At 42.8% G+C, this 20,493-nt stretch overlaps 1 protein-coding gene and 1 long non-coding RNA gene across 8 annotated transcripts in view; both read right to left on the bottom strand.

Moving 5' to 3' along the window:
• Positions 1-9,145, bottom strand: part of LOC119012548 (kelch-like protein 29) — a 224,580-nt gene extending 215,435 nt beyond the window's left edge. For 4 of the 7 annotated variants that reach the window (XM_037086475.1, XM_037086476.1, XM_037086469.1 and 1 more), the window contains exon 1: positions 7,901-8,544. The gene's annotated coding sequence lies outside the window, so the exon portion shown is untranslated. Of the gene's footprint in view, positions 1-7,472; positions 7,799-7,900; positions 8,545-9,125 lie in introns of those variants that run through there. The other 3 variants (XM_037086470.1, XM_037086471.1, XM_037086473.1) reach the window with 3 other exon arrangements.
• A 2,394-nt stretch (positions 9,146-11,539) lies between these two features.
• On the bottom strand, positions 11,540-19,938 carry LOC119012877. The gene is made up of 3 exons (XR_005072625.1): positions 19,551-19,938; positions 12,128-12,183; positions 11,540-11,697 (listed from the first exon to the last, which is right to left on the bottom strand). It is a non-coding gene; the product is annotated as an uncharacterized LOC119012877 (long non-coding RNA).
• Positions 19,939-20,493: the final 555 nt, after the last annotated feature.

The raw sequence follows: 20,493 nt of genomic DNA, 5'->3' as shown, positions 1-20,493 counted from the left end.
TGACGGAAATGGACACGCCGCAGCGCAATTACCGTCACACATAAACTATATACCAAATGCAGTGGGCTCCACTTAAATGACAGTAGCAAAAGCTAAAATAGTTTTTATTGTAATTTCCCATGGTTCCCAGAAGAAAGGCGAGGGGGGGGAAATGAGTTCAAGTGACTTCAGTGACCGGTGAAATTTGTTTTCCTCTTGAAGTAATTTGAAGTCTGGTTTGCCTCCAGCACGCAGAGCTGGTTCAAGTCTGACATTCCACCTCAAAACCTGTTCCAGCAGGCCCCCCTTCTTAAGCTGCGCTTCTCCTCAAGGCAGATTCAATTATTCAATTTCAAATAAATTATTACATAATGCATCCATGTCCTTTCTGAGGGCCATTTCGCCCTCAAATAATGACTGGTATATCCTGCATTTTTTAACAGCCCAGACATACCAAGAACAGATTTTATACTTTATTATAGACGATGTTTGTTCCAAAGCAGGGATAAGATAGTATAATACACCTTATTAAAATGACTGAGGTTCATAAAAGAGATGCCGGGGGAGCTGTGGCTGTCAGATAGCCGCGAGAGCAGATCCACTCCTGCAGCCGGGCTTAATGGGATCTTGCATAAACAGTAGGCAGTAGTTGTGCGACTGTGGCGATGAGCGACAAGATGGGAAAGATTTTCCACGACCACCTCCCGTCCCACCCCCCCCACCACCAACCCACCCGCCTCCATCCGTGAAGCGAACCTGCGGTGACATCATATGGGGCTAACAGGCTTAACCTGCCCCCCACGGAGCCTCTCACCGCACAGCAGGCTCACAGACTGCAGGGGCCATGGGATGAAGCCTCAACAAGGCTGGAGTCCAAACCAAATCCTCACCCGCCTGTCTCCAAACATGTCAAGTGAATTTGAGCCATTTGTGTGGGCATTAAAATGATCGTAATGGTTTAAATTTTTCTCCTCTGAGAGACTAACTGGGCTTTTTTTCTTTTTTCCTTCTTTTTTTTTTTTTGCAAGAAATCAAATATTTCCAAACACCACATGAAATGACATTGGGTTAAAGCAATGGGCAAATTTAGAATTGGGTCCCTATCTGGTAAGTATGGCCCTTGGCGGCTGGCTCTTGGTGTCAGCTTGCTTGCTCAGGGCCTAATGAGTCTCAGCATTTTGTCAGGCAGCGGAGCTTGGCTCGGCTTCCTGGAAAGCACGGCTGATGGACTACATAGAAAAATATTAAAAGGCAACAATAACACTAGGACGTGGGTTTACACACAGGCTGCTCTCGACAAATGTGGCGTGTACGTGAGCGGTGTAGTGCTGGACAAAACACGGACGAATCCATAGAAGGGAAAATCATCACTGGTAGGTTTTTTGGCTTTTATTTTATAATAATAGGTAATGAGCAAATGAGATAATGGAATCTGCAAAACCTGTTCTTTACTAATAAAATCATAATGTATATTATTAAAGACAACAAATCCCATTAAATGTATCTTTGAAACACAATTAAAAATAGTATTTAAACTGTGCAAAGTAACATGTGAAAGGGAGCCACCGACTCAAGTCTCCATGGACGTAGGAGGTTCAGAGCTTAGTGCATTTAGAGACCATTTGGGTCTCTGAACAGGGAAACTGCAGGCTTTTTAGAAATACGATACGAGCATCACTAGCCCTTCAGCGACTGTGTTGGAGAGGGCAGCTGAAGAGACTGCCTTTCATAGTTCACTGATCTCTAAAGAGCTCGGGAAGCACGGCAGTTGCTCGTGGCCTTTTGGCCCGTGTACATTAGCGAGTGTATTATGCTTTGTAATAACCTCGGATGCTAAATATTCTGCAGTATATTCACCAGCGAAAGCCATCAAAAGGCTGCGGAGGACACGGTAGAAGTCTGAATAAGCGCTGTCGGAAAAAAGATATATACATTTTATCCTGAAATGTTTGAACAAATCCTTCAGAAAATGGATCAGTAATGAGGGAGAGCTTCATCCGTAAGATTCTTTCTCTGAGAAAAACTTTCAAAAAGTTATCTTAAATTATCTACAGAATGTGAAGAATCGAGTTTGGACGAGTGTTGTAATGCAGCGACATCTACTGATGTTAGCATGCTAACCAGCTAGCTCTGGCTCCTCAAAGACCAACATTCCTGCTCGAGTGGTGTAAACCCAGTCTACACTGCACCACTACATGCACGGCTAACCGAGCTAACAAGCTAACGGCAGCTATAGTCAGCAGTTACTTTTATGATAGTCTGTCTGTCTGTTATGAGTATGAATAAAACAGTTCTTACAGACTGCTCCTTTAAAGAAAGTAACACTATTTGTGTGGAAAGTTTCTTGAAAGCTCGCTACATACTCTGGCTACAGAAATTAAATTAGAAATGAACACAAATTATTTACAGGTGTTGTTCTGCCTGCATGATGACAAACAAACGTGGCCTGAATCTGCTTCTCTCACTGGAAACTCCCTTCATCCTCCAGATATCAAAGCTGCACACAGCCAACCAGCTCAATACAGATCAAGCGTTCTCCCAACTCTCTTTGCCATCAAGCCTGTTACCTTTGATACGCGAATAAAACATCGGTGGCATCGGTGTCAGAACAATTAACCCGCCCGCGGGCCGCAGTGAGGCTCGGGCGTGGCTGTTGTTTCTAAAACTTGATAAGCATGCCTCGATAAGAATGCCGCACAACCACCCACGTGGCATCGATCCCTGATGGGCGTCCATTTCTTAATGCGATGAAGAATTAAAATGGAAGTTTCAAAATGAAACAAATGAGAGCACAAGTAGGTACCAACAAGAACACTGTGAATAGATTCAAATGGAATTAAGGTGTAAAAAGATTATTTTACACCCACGCTCGCCAACCCTTCCGATTTTTCCCAGGAGACACTCGTTTTCCTCCCAGTTCTCCTGCATTTCTCTCGATTTATGACAGATTTTCACGCCTTTTTTCCCCCTTCTAGTTATCGCAACCTGTTTCTGGCAGAGTACAGCATGTAGTGTGCTGAGATGTTGCACCTCGTCCTCCTCACCGAGCGAGAGATGATTAGAGAAATCGAGAAAAGAAATACGAAAGCAGACTTTTTGAAGAATTCCACCCTCTCACAGCAGGTTTTGAAAGGAATGTGGCAGGAGTGATGTAAAAACTGATTCTTTCTGTCAATCGCGGGGGGTCACGCGCTGACAACACTCACCGTCATGGCGGCGGTGGCGTGCACAGAGTCTCGAGGGGCCAGGGCAAGTGGGTTACTCTGCGTTCTTTCCCCAGAATGAAAAGCTTAATTGAAAAAGTATTTTTTGCTGAGAAAAAAAAAAAAAGGTGTTGCAGTGTTACTTTTCTTTCTTTTATTCTTTAAAAGGGCTTTGGTTTAAGAAATATTTCCCAACTTCTGATGTTTCAAGGTTGGCGAGTGTGGTTACACAGTCTCTCAGAACTAAGTGAAACATCACTTCGACATTCTGGTAAGAGCCGTGAAAACCTCGGAAGAATCCAACCACCGAAAACAAAAACAAAACAAAAAAGAAGAGCTTGACATTTGTGGATTTATGTTTGAATGTGTTTAATGATAGAAGATTGTTACGTGAAGCTACTGCTACCACCACAGAGACTGTAAACAAAAGGGGACAGCTAACTCGGCTCCATATAACAATTAGTTTCATGGTCGATTTATCTGCCGTTTGATCAATCATTAGATATTCAGCTGTCATGGAGGAGCAGAATATACTCAAATGTAGGTTTTTCCAATTAATCCCGGATCAGAATCAAAATATACAGTTGAGAATAAACTGATAAATCATTGCAAGGTTACAAAAATCAACCTGAACGTGCATCTAAAGCTCACTAATGAACATAATATGTGTCAGGTGTAAAAATGCCATGAAGGCTTTTGAGCCCAACTAAGCTAGGCTAAGCTAACAGGCCATGTTCATGTTTACAGCACAGATGTAAGAGAAGCATCGACCCTCATCCTCCAACATGGCTGCTCCTGCTAATATCAATTTATTATTTCACCAACAATAATAAGACATGCCGTGTATGCTCGGACCCCTGCACTGCATTTAGCTTTAGCTCTGGTTAAATGTTGTGCTGTGCATGAACAGTTTGTGCAGCGACGTCACGCACTGCATGTTAAAAATCACAAAAGAAGCTGTCACCTGTGAGCCAAGAGCCACCTGGAAGTCACAAAGTCACAACAAAAAAAGAAAAAGACGCCAAAAAATAATTATTCATCTTTCGAAAAGACAGTTAAGTTACAAGATGGGAGACAAGCTGTGTGTGTGTAACCTGCGTGATGGCTGCTCTGCAAAGAGGAGATAACACCAAGATCATTTCAATATTAAAATCACCTCCCTAATGTCACTTTGTCGCCGGGCTATGAGAATTTGATCACAACACCCTTCGCCTGCAGACAGACGGATATTTAAGCAGTGCAAATTACAACAGATTTTTTTTTTCCTTTTTTTTTGCTCCTTCCTTTGAAAATTTTCTAAACCAAAAAAAAAAAATTACAAAAGAAGCTGCCTCCACACGCCAGAGATCTCACTTAATTAAAATGTGAGATTCTGGCGCGTGGAGGCGGTTGCCTGGAAGTATACATGTACAACGACTGTCTACCCAGCGCCAATCCAAAAAAAAAAAGGGACTTTTAGCCAGGTGAGCATCATTTCTCACTCGTGAAAAATAAATATAACAACACTGTGTGAAGTGCAACAACATTTACTGGATGATAATTTACATCTGCGGGAGGTGGAGCTTGTGTGTTGAGCCTGTATGTGTCACCACACACAGCCGGTACCGATACAAACCGTTTCTATTACAGCTGCACGATACTGGAACACACTGACGTCAATATAAATGTTCACCAATGACTTCATGAGCTGTGTTTGGATGTAGAAAATCAGCATATTTTAGGTGATTTAGTGGATAATGTGTCTTATTAAACAAACAAAGCGGACCCTGCCTCGTGTGATAAATCCATCACAAATGATCAATGAGTGTGTGAAACTTCTGTGCGTTGAAGAGCCCTCATCGAAGAAAAGTGTAATAATAACAAAACAGACTGAGGATTAGTCTTCCTGAAAAAAATAAAACAGGAAAAAACACTGACACTGCACGTCCTTCAATGAAACTACTGCACATGCGCACACTGCAGTGTCAGTGCAGAGAAGTTATACTGCGCAGCCTTTGTTTCTACAACAACTCTACACTGATACAGATATTTCTGACAACCTTAAAAGAGAAAAAAAGTGCTTGTACTTTTCCACCAACACCAAGTATTGCAACTTCTCTCAGTCGTTGTTGGACGGGCGCTATAAAAATAATAATCTGCACTGATAAAAAAAAAAAAAATAAGTTAATTATACTGTACAAAGGACACACGCACGCACTCAAAGCAGCCAATGGACGAGATTTTAATCACTGCAAAAATTGAAAATGTAATAAAAAATATGCTTGAAGTGTAATTATAAAAAAAGAAAGAAAAAAAAAAGGACTGTTTTTGGAGATTTTTTTGGAGAGTCTACTGTCTGGCAAAAAGGCGCACACACACACACACACACACACACACACACACACACACACACACACACACACACACACAATTACTCTCCGTTTTCATTTTGACTGGGGGCGGGTTGGTCCAGATTGGCCTTCTAATACACACTGCTCCACCAGAATCAGCATAATTGCCGGCTACATTCACACATTTGTTATTTTGCCTTGCTGAGCGTGCGGATAAACACAAGCATCACATGCGCGCTCTTCAGGAGGAGGGACGGTGGAAAAAACGGCTCCATCTCGTCCAAGCTGCTGCCTTACAGCAGCCGAGGCACCATTATGTTTATCCGACTGTTGTTACATGAAAAACACAGAGCAGAAGCAGGCTTTCCGCGGTCCTGTTTGTAGGAGGGAGTGGGGCTGGCTGGCACAGTTTCTGTTCTCCGGACTCCTTTAAACTGCAGTCCATCACCAGAGGCGTAAAAGCAGCGGATCACAACTTCATCCAACAATACACAGCGCAGGGTGTCATCGCTGCCTACCTTCTTTGGTTGTATTTACAGCCCGGCGCACGGACGACGCAACCAATCAAATTATGAGCCCCTCGCCCCGCAGAAGAGCCTCTCCTTCTCGGCGGAATATGAATAAACAGCCTTGAGCTGCCGTATTGTAATTTGCTGACCATAACAACAGGAGTCATTTCTTTCGCTTGGCCTTTACTAATAGGATAAATGCCTCTGGGTAATTTCTAAATGAATTCCTCAGGCCAAAGCTGTTCCCCAGGCCAAACTAAATCACGTTTGATATAGGAGGATTATCCCTGATTGGGTTTATTGCAAAAAAAAAAAAGGAGCTTGTGACAAAAACTGGAGAAGGCCCCCCACCACCCCCACACAGTACATCCACAGAGGTGAGGCTGCAGTCTACTGTACCCAACACACATGCACACTTGTGTTTTTCCTGCTGCTGCGTAATCCTCCACCTCCACTGACTGCTGCTTCTAAATATGCAGAGACAATTCTCTGTCACACGCAGCGGCGGATGAGGTGAGAAGACCCCCGCTAAATGGCCCCGGCTCTGAGGCAAGCGCATTGTCTTACCTTATCGAGTGCAGAGCTCGCTGCCTGTTCAGGGATGACTAGGACTAAAGCCCTTAATCCCCCCCGCCTTGATTCACGATAGCCTGCTAGGTTTTCAAATGTCATCGGTGGGGAAGTGTGTCCTGCTCCTGGCCCCACATGTTCGCCCCATTAACACCATCACAACACATCAATTTAGGAACTGGGTGGCTGTGCATCTGTTTATATATAGCAACACAGGCTCATGCCGGTGGCTTGCAAACAGGCACAAGAGCCAAAAAAAAAAAAAAAAAAAAACAGTGAGGACTGACGAGTGTGTTGAGTTGATGATGAGAAAAAAAAAAGAAAAAAAAAATCCAGCTAAATTTGGACCAGCTGATCCACCGTGATAACACTATGATTAGTACCAACCTCATTCTTTCATCAACACCCTCACACTCGCCAGAGAATTAACGCAACGCTGCTTGTCGCTGGACGAGCGGCGGCGACCATCAGGAACTTTTTCTGGCCACAGAAGAGGCACCGTGTCCCTTACAGCCGCTGCTCCACTTCACATCCAAGGGTAGAGCCCTTCACTGTGTTAACAACACATGGGACCTGTGATGAGTAATGCTTTGTTGTCTGGAGGGTGAGCCCTGCGTGGTGTGGAGCACAAGTTACATACATCTGTAGGACTGAATAATAGGATCTTTATAAATACACTTGCAGAGTGTGCACAGCGAGGATGCAATCTGTGCACAATACTGAGCAGGTTGTTTACTATGGAGAAGTGTGCAGCATCCACAGCAAAAGATACAGGACAACAGTTCAGAGTAGTTTACCAGTGTCTCTATTCTGCACAGTAGTTAGCTCACACTTACAAGGCTTAACGGCAGATATTAGAGTATTTTTTAGATCATATTTACCTGATTAAGAGCCATTTTTGAATCTTTATTAAAACTGAACTGTCGCAGTCACCTTAACACACACACACACACTCACACAAACACACACGCGCACACCTACACACCTATTTCCCTATTCCACTAACCCTTTCGGTTTCTACCACCGTCCCTGAGACGTGAAGTTAGTTCTTTCCTCCTTGCAGGAGCGCTTGCGCACAACGTGAGCGCCGCACACACCATTTGTTGGGCTATGGTCCTCAGCAGAGGGATGGCAGTGAAACTGATGATCCTCCTCTCGTTCATTCATGATAGGACAAGTGCCCGTGCTCCGTCTAAACTCCCCCTGCCTCACACAAAGCACGTCAGAAAATAAAAAAATAAAAAATAAATAAATGAAAGTCAGCGCGGCGACTGTTTTCCACCTACGCTGACTGGCTGTGAGCGCTTACCTCCCCGGCCGCTCGCTCGCTCGCTGCTCCTGTCCCCCGGCGTTTGTCCTTGTTTCGCTACGGCGCTGCTTTACGTGTGAATGCTGTCTTTATCCCGCAAAGACTGCTGTTGCATTTTACAGCAAAAGGAACGGGAGTGTGCGCCGGTGGCGGCTGTGCGCGGCTCGGTAAGTGGCCTGTCTGTGCGCCGCTCCGCACGTCACCAAGTGGAGTGGACGGGGACTTCGCTGGCTGACGCGTCTCGCTGTGCTCCCTGCTCGGCGGCGGATCTGAGATGTAAGCGACTGCTCGGACGGGCTGGCACACCGTGTGGCCACTTTTCTCCCCGACGCTGCTCCTCCCCTTTCACTTTGTTGCGTTCACGCAAGCCCTACAGCGCCTCCCACCCGCCACTACGCGCAAATGCATGCGCCCGCAGAGCTGCACCTCGCGCTTTCACAGCATCAGCACGGACCACGCAGCCGTCCTGGGATCAGCAAGGGGGGCACAGATCTCGGTGCACGTCCAGATTTTTGGGAGACATCTTTTTTAGTTTCAGTTTCTCTTCCGCCCACTCATAGAAAACAATTATTTCCCATGTCTGTTTCTATAATGGAGTGCTGAGTCTCGACTAAAGGGGCTGATTTTCATTCTTTTGGTCCTGCAGCACTCAGAGCACTGCTGCTTTCCAACCTACCTAGTAGTTAAATGCTGGTAATTACATTCACTTTGCAACCTGGTTGTAAATCAGCCCCTGATTAGATGGCTGGAATGAAAATCAACTGTGCTCTCTCTCTCTCTCTCTCTCTCTCTCTCTCTCTCTCTCTCTCTCTCTCTCTCTCTCTCCCCGACTGGATCCAAATCGCCTAAAATCAATGCCCTTTCTTGCTGTCCTAACCACTTCCCCAGGAAACACAATGAGGAATGTTATGTGGCCGAGAAAGGGAATTATAGAAAAAAGTTGAGCAGGGGCAGCCGAGGTGCGAGGGGACACGTGGGGACATTTTGACATGTCGAAGAAGGCAAAACAAATGAGTACATCAGTGGTGAAAGTTGAAGATTGCCAGATTCCTTCAGCACCTTTTGTTTTGTTTTGTTTTTTGTTTTTAACATTTAGACGATTGGAGCGGCTCTTATCTTGGCTGCCTCTTTAGATACTGGCAGGACAATTAACGGAGGAATTAACACAAAGAGCTTTTCTAATCCACACAGGACTCTTAAATACTGTCCAGTCAGTTGTGCTTACCTGATTATCACCCTGTCAGTGACTCCGGATGGAGAATCCTTTTTTTGGGTTTACTCTCGTAATGTCCCTTTAGTGCCTCTATCGGCACACTCAGACTGTTTTGTTTTTTCACTTCATTTGCCTCCTCCTTTTTTTGGTTGACTGTTTGGGAGCTTACAGGCTGTTTGATTGACGTCTCCATCAGTGAATTGCTGGGGATGAACAGCTGAGTTATTTTGATGATCTCGTCTGAATCAACCTGGAGTGGAAACACCTGCAGGAACAGTCTGTTGCACATTAATCTGCACAGGTGTGGGTAAAAAGTTAATGACGGCTGGGTTCATTTAAGGTGCCTGTGTTTCAGGGTCACCATCACACTGGGACACTGGCTTACTGGGACGCAGAACTGAGCCATTTGTATATTTTTAGCAACGCCTCACCTTTTACTACTACGATGACTCAAAGTGCTGCTGGGAAAAAACCCAAAAAAACATTCATGTTCACTGGTGGAGAGAGAGAAAAAAAAACCTGCATAGTTGTTGCAAAACAGATCAGAGTTTAGTTTGCTGGTTTGATGATGCTGATCCTGTTGACCCGGCAGCCCGCGGGGGCCGAACGCAGCCCGTCAGACGACCTCATTCTGGCCCTCTGATGGCTTCGTTAGGAGGCTAATTAGTCCATTCATGAGTCTGTTACCAAGCAGCCGAAAACCAGGCAGTCCTAGACGTAAACTGACAACCTACTTTCCAAATAGGAAAAAAAAACAAAAAACATGCATGATTCATTTTTCTTGTACTTTTGTCTTCATGACATTTCTTTTTAATTGTGAAAACTGATAACTGATAACACCACCCACATCTCACACCATCAACAAGTTTTACAGGACTGAACATCTCGCTTTTGGGTTAGGCTGAGACAACTCGCATCATTATTTATTTATTTTTTTTAATTAGCACATAGAGTTTAGTGACATCATGTGATCCTCAGCATGTACACACACCCTGCGACTGACTGGAAATCTATTCGACATGATTGTTTCAGCTTCAGTTTATTCAAAGTGCACATCGGCCTCAGAGCAACTTCACAAGTCAGTGAAAACAGAAAAACACAACATCACAAAAGAAAATAAACAATATTACATGTGAAAATGCACACACTCATGACACGCTCACACAGACAAAGCACACAGGTAAAAAGTGTTAATGAGACAAGGTGTTGGGTGTGAATCATTCAAAAACAATGAATCATTTCCTTCACAGGACTGACGGCGGCGAGGAGAACAGTCAGTGGATCTGGTTTTTTCCCAGCTGGTGGAAGTCAGGAGGGATCTCAGTGAACAGAAATGTAAATGTCTTTTCAATCCGGATCTGAAAATGTCACCAGAGCCCGCCTCCCGGATGCACGGTGCGAACTGTAGCAGTGAACGTGGTGGAGTATTTGAAAACACCGGACGGAGAGAAATATGCAAAATAATGAACGCAATGATGTGAAAAGTACAATATTTCCCTCTAAAATGTCAAGAAGCAGAAGTATAGAATAATGGATGTTGTTAAGTGAAGAACAGGTACCTTAAAACTGCACCAAAGTTGAGTTTTTGGTACATCTTTATGATATAAATGTATAATTAATTAAACTGTAGTTCAAACAACAGAATGCTTTTTAAGACATTTATTAAACAAATTTAAAGGTCTAAAAAACATCATTTTTAACATCATGGCATCCAAATAATGTTTATAGATGAACCACAGAGTATTTATTAACCATTAACCATGTTGTTAACAGTGAGATAACTATTCACTTAAGTTTAATTAACTATGAATACACCATTTATCAATAATGGTAGCATGAAATGTTACCCAGTAAATGTACTTTATGACATTTTTGTGAAACGACCCCTGAAACAGTTAAAAAATCGTTGAATGTCAACTGTGTGACGAGCGCATGAAGTTGATGATAAAGTTGGCAGAAGGGTCAGCTGTGACGTATTAACGGCCTCGGACTAATTAAGACAAATGTCAAACACAGACAGTGCTTGAACCAGTAAAGTGCCGACGATTGCGAGTATGAATTGCACAATCACCAGCATACAAGTTAAGTAGATGCACTCCAAAAATACTTGAGTGCTCGCCACTCCTGAGACATCAAGCGTTTCATCAAAATGTCACACTTGGCAGGAGAGATAGTGGGGCCTTATCAGGGGTCAAATTCTATTTTGCAGTCATTTCAGAAGTCTCCCAGCTGTGCCTTGCAGCCATGGCAGCATGTGAAATGGGGTGCGACGGTGTGTACTAATTTGTCGTCGAGCTCAGTGAGCCTAATCTGAGCCAGCAGGTACTAGTTTGAATAAAAAGCACTTTTACATTGTACAAATAAATAGCGGCCTATCTGCAATCTCTGTCCTCTTTTTTTTTATTTATGGAGTGACTCACCCGGGAGGAAAATGAGCATCGTGTACAATGATGGAAGCGAGCTCCGTGGGACCGTCACGACGACGATGGGCTTAAGTTTAATAGCATGACCCAGAAAATCAGGAAGGAAGGGGGGAAGACAGGAACAGTTAATGGCAGCCGGGGTGAAGATGCACCAGGAGGGGCTGTGAGGAGGAAGAAGCAGTGAGAGCAACAATGGGCCATTGTTGTTTGATAATTAACAAAATTGTAGTGTGTGTGTGTGTCTGCAGTGACAGCACAGAGCGTTCTGTAATATGAGAGCTTCGATGAGGATCTACAGAAACCTTATTAGCCTTTCACATCAGCTGACGTGGAGCAAAGAGTCATTAAAGTTACGTTTTCTAACACGTGTAGTTGGTGTGTTGACTTAAGAAGAAGGGGATAAACACATTTTCAGGAAGTTGTGAAAAAGGTTGCCGTTAATCGTGATACTGGTTTTTAATTAGAAATTTAAACTGGAACGGTTTTTTGGTTCCGGGGCTGTTTTGAATAATAAAAAAACCCAACGCTGTCGGTGTAGGCGTGCCGCAACTTGTTTTGTTTTCTGTCACAGGTTATTTTGCAATTACTTACCTAGAGCGGCAGTGATTCTGCAGGGCGGCGTGTTACTCGTGCCCTTCTGCCGTACCCTATATGTGACAAAATGTGGAGCCTGTAAACAACAGTAATTGGGCTCAGGGGGCAGTGGGCAAAAAAAAAAAAAAAAAAACTGCATCTGCGAGTTTAACTGTTATTTCATCCTGCTGTGTGTGAATTTATTTCCTGTGTATTTCGGGGGGAATCAGAATCAAAACAGGCACAACAAAAATTGCAGACTTGCTCAGAAGAAGCTGCACCGACGACTGAGACAACGACTGCTGCGGAGAAGCTTGGAGCCTCTTCTCTTCTTCTCTTCCACAGGCGATCAATCAAATATCTATCCATCCATTATTTATTCCAGACCATACATCACCCTCGTTGTACTTTTTGCACTTTGACGTCGGGGCTGCTTCTTCTTCCAGCTGTGCCCGGGCTGCTGCTTCAGTGCTTTTTCTTTCACGGTCAGCGTATATCATTGTCAAACCGGGCGTCTGGTCTGTAATGTTTCTATGATCCTGGTTCATACTGCGCCGAGTGTGTCAGTATTTTTTTTTTTTTTTTTTTGTGCTTGCGTGTCAGAAAAACCAAGATAAAGAGCCCCTTCACATGCCGAGTGTTTAAAGTCACACCAAAACACGTCTCTAATGAGTGTCTGACACGGTTTTTACAGAGAAAACACCAGATTAAAATCATTAAAATGTCACCTAATCCTTCCTCCGTCATTAAGAATCCCAGATTATATGAATATTCATGTACATTAGTTCAACTGCAAGACACAAGATGTCTTCTTCTTCACTCTGATGTCAAAGCTTCAAGTCTCCACATCACATTGTGCGTACGCTAAATACCGGACCAGGATTGGCTTCCAAAGTATTTATGATGTCACAAATCTCGCTCGTAAGGCCCCGCCCCTTAAAATCAGGCTCTCAGCGGTCAATGTGAAAAACAGCCGTCATGTGTAAAACTCTGCACGGACATCATTCTACACAGTGAGGCTCAAACATTCAACTGCAGGAACAAGAAGAAGAAAAAAACAAAAACATTTTGACTGAAGGGGGTCTTTAAATGTTTTTGTGCAATATTTGCATTTTTAACTGTTGGAATCTGAATAATAATCTGACAGGAAATGAAGAGAGAAATGCTAAATCTGTGGCCTTTCAGAGTAAAGTTCAATAAATTAACCTAACAACAGGCATCTAAACAAACTACATCCTCAAGAAATAATTTTTTTGGACTGATTCGTCGCTCTCCCAGGATTTAGTTCAGCTGATTTCCTGTTTTATGTTGAAAATTCTTGCTCATGTGTCATGTTTCACCTTTCATTTCCTGTTTTTGTCTTTTTTCTGTCTGTGCTTTACCTTTACCCTTCATCGATTCGTCTGTTTCATCCTGCGTTTGGATTGATAGCAGCTTGCGGTTTGCTGTCTAATCTGCCTCTGTAACTGCATTTTGGTCCTTTTTCTGATGAACTGTAAAATGTACATACCTTTAAACCACCACGAAAAAAAAAATCCACACACCCAAAATGAGTCTCATTCTCATGCTGGGAGTAAACAAATGGAACTGAACATAATCAAAAATGTTGTGAGCCTCGTTCGAATAAGGTCGCAGAATTAAATGTGTCGAGCAGAACTTCTAAATTAACATCTTTTTAAAATGAATTTATGAAATAACTCCGGCTTAAGAATCATTATTCAGTAATTGATTTATATGTGGGACGACCCACTTCTGCAAGACTGTTTAAAAGCAGTAATGTGAAAATAAGATGCACCAGAATTTGATATTTTGAAGATTCAATGTTTTAATTATTAACAGCAATAGACTTTGGATGATGCCTGTACCAACTGCAGCAGCCAGATTTATGGGAAATTATATTTTCCAACATGAAGCCTCACAGTCTATTTTGTTTTAATAAGGAAAATAATCTTTTCATTTGATGGGTGTAAATTCTGTTTTTGCACCCATGCTCTACTTTCCTTTTGTCTTCAAGTCTGTGACTACATGAGCACAAAGTCGACCCCACCCCAGTGCGGGAGACTTGTTTTAAGTCGAATTACAGAAAAGGGGAGAGTCAACACATTTGATCCTATTAGAGGGAAATGAAGCAGACAGTGAGTCTGTGTTTATCCATTATCAGATCCATATCTGTCTGGAAATGAAAGTTCAGTCTCCAAGGCTCTTCTTCTTTGGAAACTCATGGTCTGACCACCGAAGAATTAGCTTTTGCTTTTCTTCCTTAGATGATTAATTAGCCGCTATGATTCTCTGATCAGTCTCGGGGAAAATCAATTAATGTTGGCATCCTCATCGTGACACATTTAGGGCATCTTCAAAAAAAAGGCATTCACAGCAAAAAAATGTATATTCAGGATGACTCTGCTCCTGCGAAGAGATCGGTGCACCAATGCCAAGTTTTCAGAAATGCAAATGTTGCTAAAGGAGGGCCTTTAGGTGGAGGCACTTGGCCCGTGTTAAATCATAATGACATTTATGCAGCTCGTCCTCCGAAACTATCAAAGTGTTTCTCTCCTTGTCTTTGTTCGAGACAGATTTTTTGATGTGAAATCTTTCTCCTGTCTTACACGGTGTTCCTTATCTTAGTGCCTGTCAGCGAACACAGGTGGTTAGTACGCGGCTGAATGGCTGCCACTCTCGCAGTGATGTTCCAGCGGCTTTTATTTGGATGGAATGTGAATTAAATTGCCAGTCCTGTGACAATAAACCCTGCAAATTGATCACAATGTCCCTTAATGCCAGCAGGTTTTGCTGTTTGAGGTTTTAACTCGAGAGCAACTACAAACTGCATTGTCGCTTTCCTTCCCTCGCTGTACATGCCTCGAAACCAAAACAATTAACGGGACTATTTCTGTTCCAAGATGACCACAAACCCACACTCTTGCTGCCGCAGGTGGCGAAAGGCTCTCTTCCAATTAACAAGTCTAATTACATCACAACTCTGTGGAGTAGTCTGGCATTCGTTGTGTCTGATTGCGTGTGTGTGTGTGTGTGTTGTCTGTGCAACTGTTCATCTCAGAGTGTGAATTTAAAAAACACAGCAGAATGATAAGTGGGGTCAAGGGACGAAACTTTTGTTCTTACTTGGCTGGATAATTGGCATGAAGAGCTCCCTGCAGTTTAATACTGAAACTGAACACTTCACAGGATGCGCTGTACATTTAATAATTAGAGGAAAACAACTGCCATGCTGCGGGCAGCTCTGGGCTCTGACAGCAATGCAAGTTTGCTACCAGCGTATAACAAACATACAGACAATTATGATCGGGTCAGGTTACTTTGAAATGAAGAGGTTACTGAAAACAAATTATGTGGCAATGTTTTGCTATATCACAAGAAACCTTAATCTGATCTTACTTCACAATCAACACTGAAAATGTTGCACTTTATTCTAAGTAAATTGGTAACAGATGGTAAAATTTGGGATCCACAAATCTGGTCGACTCAAATTAGCCTGATAAAAACAGAACCGGCATAAATTACAGGTGCATTGACTGTATTCTACAACATGTGGGACGCTGTTTCGAAGGAAAGACATATATTAAAGGGAACTTATTGTGCTCATTTTCAGGTTCGTACTTCAGCTCCTCTATTCATTCTTTGTATGAATGCGCCATTTTAGCTCCCGTCTCTTTAAGGCTCCCCTACAAAAAAAGAGGCCAGTCTGCTCTGATTGGTCGGCTCTCACAGGCCTGAGCATGCCCACCATGATCCATAAACACTGCTGTGCTGAGGCCATTGACTGCAAAGTTGTGACAGTAAAAGTCCTAAATGTAGAAAGAAGAAGAAGAACAAGAAGAAGACGTTCTGGCTCATCTGGTTCTGTCGACATCTCACTGAAACTCAATGTCCTGTTTGTCCTGTCCTGTTTTTTCCCTTACAAAGATTCTGACACTGTCTCGTACAGTAGCGACTCATCTTGCGACACCTTTAAAGGCACACATGTAACATATCTGTGGATTGAGGAAACTTAAATGCCAACATTTCGTCCTTGTGACAAAGACGGATGTCGCCTTCCCTTGCAGTGGTTGCAAGTTTAAGAAAATGTGTGATGAGTTCGGTGGGGACAATTTAATTTCTACCCAGCAACTGATTCACATGTTGTCAGAACATGGTCTCGGGCCATGCATGGTTTATTACGTCTTAACACGGGCTTAGGCTGATCAAAGCTTGTATTTTTAATGCGTTTACCAGATATCCGTGTGCAAAACCAGCTCCCCCTCCGGAGCCAAGTCGCAAGCACGCCGGATGTTACAGTCTCCTGACTGCCTTATTGAAAAACCTAAACTCAGCCTGAACAAAAACTAGACATTGCACGCTTCAGAGGTTTTACCTAAAATGAGAAGTCCATGTTGTTTTCTCCTTTCTCCTGCTTCTCTTGTACCTCAGTAAGGAACAAAACAACCTGTTTCACCCAATTATCTCTCCCACAGGGCACAGTCAGGCAATTTGGCTCAGTCAAGACTCTGATTCATTGAGCCAGATGATTTAAAGCTTTTGGGGGCCACAAGTCAGCCCACTAGGACTGAAACTACTCCATGATTCTCAGTTGATATTTAGCAGCACGGGTTTGCTCCACAAAAGGTTGCCGAGACAGAAATAGCATGTTATTTCTAGCCTTCCTCATTTGTCAACCCCACCGTGAAAACCGTATCTCCGAGTGATAACAAAGTGTTGCGAAGCGCGGCATTTACCCGATTTTGACAGGGGGGGGAAAGCTGCTCGATGCATGCTGAGTAAATGTTTTGACTGTTTGCTGTTCATTGTTACGTTTTATCGTGAAACACATCATATTTCTCTCTCTTTTTCTTCTTCTTTTTTTTTTCCTTTACATCTCACAAAACAAATGCATGCAGCTACAAAAAGCCAGAGGACGGGGTTACATAGAGAGTGCTAATTAACAGGGATGATCAGCAGTGAGACAAACACAACGTCCTTGACAAACATGGAGGTAATCTTCGCAAACATTAAGCCCCGCAAAAAAACGATTCGCACATGCCCCGGAGCCGCAGCGGACAGTGTTTCCAATAATTACTGTGTGAGGTTCAGTGTTCAGCCACATAAAAAATCCAATGCGTCATCTGACGCCTGCAGTCAATATAGCTGTCCTGTAAGAGTCAGTCTGACCTGAAACAGTTCACTGTAGTTTTATTGGCACATTAGGCCGTTTGTGTGTGTGTGTGTGTGTGTGTGTGTGTGTGTGTGTGTGTGTGTGTGTGTGTGTGTGAGGGGGAAACCGGAAACAAGCCAAAGGGAATACCTTTCTGCCGTGACCCTGCAAGAGAAAACTACTCTGTGATCTCGCTTCTGCTCCGGCACCGAGCTCGCCTGTTTTCTGTTTAAAAGCCATTAATGGTTGATCAATGCGCCAAGTCACTCTGGATTGTTGCAATTAGAAAACAACCGAAAAAAAAAAAAAAAAAAAAAAAAGAAGCTATTTTAAGTCATGCGCCATCAGTGGGAACAGCAGCAGAGAGGATAATTGGGTATTGACAAAAGAGTGTGAAAAGCAAAGACAGCATGCAAGACCACTCTCCAATTTACTCTGTCATCTTGAGGCCCTGATTATGCTGTTTACTGACCGGATAATTGGGGCAACACTTGATAAAAACAAACATTTTAGGGCCAAGCGTCAAATATAAGCAACTTGCATAAAATGATTCCGAACACTTAATTGGGACGATGCTTTTCCCCCTCCGCTTCCTGCGGCTGCTGCCGAGGCCTGACACACTCATGACTTCCTGGCTCCCTGGAGTTGAATGCACTGTTATTCACTGGGCTGAGCAATTTTCTAAAAAAAGGCATCAGGGGCCAATCTTTTTTTGTTTTTTTTTGTTTGCTTCATTGGGTGTAAACTGATACTAAACAGCTTGTTAAGAATAAATCACTGGATTATTCTTAGGTTGACAGTGATCAGTCCGTGTTGCATCAAATTTGTTTTCTAGCCTGAAGAGAAAAATCTTCATTGATTGATTTTTTCATGACTGAATAAAAAATTTTTTTAAAAAAAACTGTATTAAAGGACTTTGCAATTGGGTATTTTCCTCTAGGGTTTAGTCAGTTATGGAAAAAAATCCATCATATAAATACTTCTGAGTTTGTATTATTACTTCATCAAAGGTCTGCTGTGTAGTTTTGGGGGAATAAATGTTAATCAAGAGAGAAAGATCTTTACTGATCAATTTTTCATTCCTAAACAAGCTCAATAAACAAACTCTCTGTAAAAGGAGACGTATCATGATCATTTTCAGGTTTGTAATTTTATTTCAGGTTACCTAGAATAGGTTCACATGCTTTAGTGCTCCAAAATCAGTTTTCTCACACTTGGGTGACATAGACAGGAGGAGAGGGAACTGGAACATGTTGCTGATTTGTCAGTTTTTTAATATGTTCAAGAAAAAAAACAAACTTGAAGATTTAAGACCATTCTAGAGGCTTTACAAGTGACAGATTATTCAATATAAGGCTGAAATGTAACTAATTAGCAGTCGATGGTCATTTGTGATACCATGTTTATAATATCAGGTGCAATATTACCTTTATTTCTTGATGATTACCAGTGGATATTTTATCTTTTCTATTTTAGTTTTGATGTTATTTTAACTTATTTTGATTCATCCTTTCATTTTATCGTCATCCAATGATGTCGGGTTTGTATGTTTTATTTATTCTTATACGTGAGATATATTCTTGTATTCTTATTCTTATCATCTCTGGCACCGACAGGAATCTCATTCAGGATTAATATCTTAAACTTCAACTTCAGTTTATTCAAAGTGCACATGACCCGAGGAGTCTCGGTGCACTTTGCAAGTCATTTTTTTCTAAATGAATAATGGAAATATATCTTTGCGTCCCATGCATATAAAAAGGAGACATGATTTGTATACCTTCTAGTCAATTGTATGCTAGTTTATCTGCGTAAGTCTTTGCAGAGCATCTTTGTTTTTTTTTTCCGGAAAGTGCAAAACTTAACATGAAACTACAGCAAATGTTCTTCTTCAGGGAAACTCTGATGAAAACTGTCCATTTCTGTTACCATCACTTTCCACTCAAAACCTCTGTAGCTGAGCACCATCTAGTGTTGAAAGTGATTATTTAAAAAAAAAAAATCTTTTCGACCAAGCACCCAAGACGAATAACTTGCTCTTCATGTTCGCGCTGTGTCGTACATTCACAGTGTGAAATGAGATTTAATAAGATGTGAATGCCACCTCCATGGAGTGGAACATGTTTCTGTTAGAAAAGAAATATCAACATGACACACGCCTGCATAAATGATTCCTGGCACGCTTTCAAATATACACACACACAAACTGGAAAGAAAAAAAGTTTTACAGAGAGTGACGTTCAGGTTTTCCATATAAAAACGCAGCTATATGTTGCTTCACACATGACTCACCATCTGACTGAGTCCCAGGTCTCTCTGCCGCTCAGTGGGCTGTGTAACCCCGAGCCAGCAGAAGCCTCGTGGCGTGGTGGAAGACAACAGAGGCCATCTGTTGTCTGTGTGTTTTCTTTGGTGCCCTGCCACAAAACTGTGCCGCCAAAACACCCACGGGTACCCATGTGCACCGTGCTGCGCCTGGGGACCCGGGGCTCACTGAAGCACCTTTATAGCCCCACTGGCTCTGTTGGGGAAACGCCTGTATTCTGCCAAAGGCCCAGACACAATAGCATCGGTGTTTGAAAGGGCTTTTTCTTTTTTTTTTGTTGCAGCAGGATCGTTACACAAGCATGCCATTAACCTTAATTGGAGCAGCTCGGTGGAACACAGAAAAACTTTCAGCGCTCCGAGACAGCAGCGTTGTTCCCCTGAGTTACATAAAATCGAAACTGATCTCGGGCTGAGTTAATTGAATTGCAGAATACTTATATTCCTGCCGAGGAACTGAGGAGTAAGTGAGGAGTAAGTGCTATACAGTAAGACATCATCCCCTGGCTGTGTGCTCTGACAGAATACTGAGCACAGAAAACACGACATATTTTCAGATGAGAGCGCTCCAGGTGTCTGCGCGAGCATGATGACACTACAGCATTTCCCCATTTTGGTGACTGGATGTTGTCCAGACAGTAAGAAGAGGCATAAGGAGGGGACATAGGGGAGAGATACCTGTGAAACTGCCCTTTAAAGGGACAGTTCACCGCTAAATCAAAGACACATATTTCTCCCCTTAGCTGTAGCGCTATTCTTCTGCTCAGATTGTTTTCGTGGGAGTTGCCAAGCTTTTTAGATCGTGCTCGGCTCGCTGTGCCAACAAAATACCTTTGAAAAACACAACAGTAATAGCTTGTTTCTACTGGAAACAAGGTGGTGATGTCACCAAAAACAGCTTTTTTATCAC

Source organism: Acanthopagrus latus, chromosome 22 (assembly GCF_904848185.1).
Source record: "Acanthopagrus latus isolate v.2019 chromosome 22, fAcaLat1.1, whole genome shotgun sequence".
NCBI lineage: Eukaryota > Metazoa > Chordata > Actinopteri > Spariformes > Sparidae > Acanthopagrus > Acanthopagrus latus.
This window is presented reverse-complemented; position numbering and strand designations above follow the sequence as displayed.